A 252-nucleotide genomic window follows, 5' to 3' on the forward strand; every position below is an offset into this window, starting at 1 on the left:
TTTATCAGGATCGAGAGCGTTTTGGCGAGCGAGAGGATTTAGTGTGCAGAGTGAGAGTGCGAATAAGACTCCCCCCGCCCCCCTCTTTGTTAGGGTGAGGGCGAGGGTGTTTAAAGGGAAAAAGGAAAGGGTGTGAGGATAAAATAGGGTGTGTGACAAGGGTATAGCTTAAGGGTACTCGAGGCGGCCGGGAGAGAGACACGCTCGCCTCCTACTCCGTCTTCTAAGAAGGAAGGTCGGGGAGAGGCGAAG

This window comes from Penaeus monodon, chromosome 33 (genome assembly GCF_015228065.2).
Source record: "Penaeus monodon isolate SGIC_2016 chromosome 33, NSTDA_Pmon_1, whole genome shotgun sequence".
Taxonomy (NCBI): domain Eukaryota; kingdom Metazoa; phylum Arthropoda; class Malacostraca; order Decapoda; family Penaeidae; genus Penaeus; species Penaeus monodon.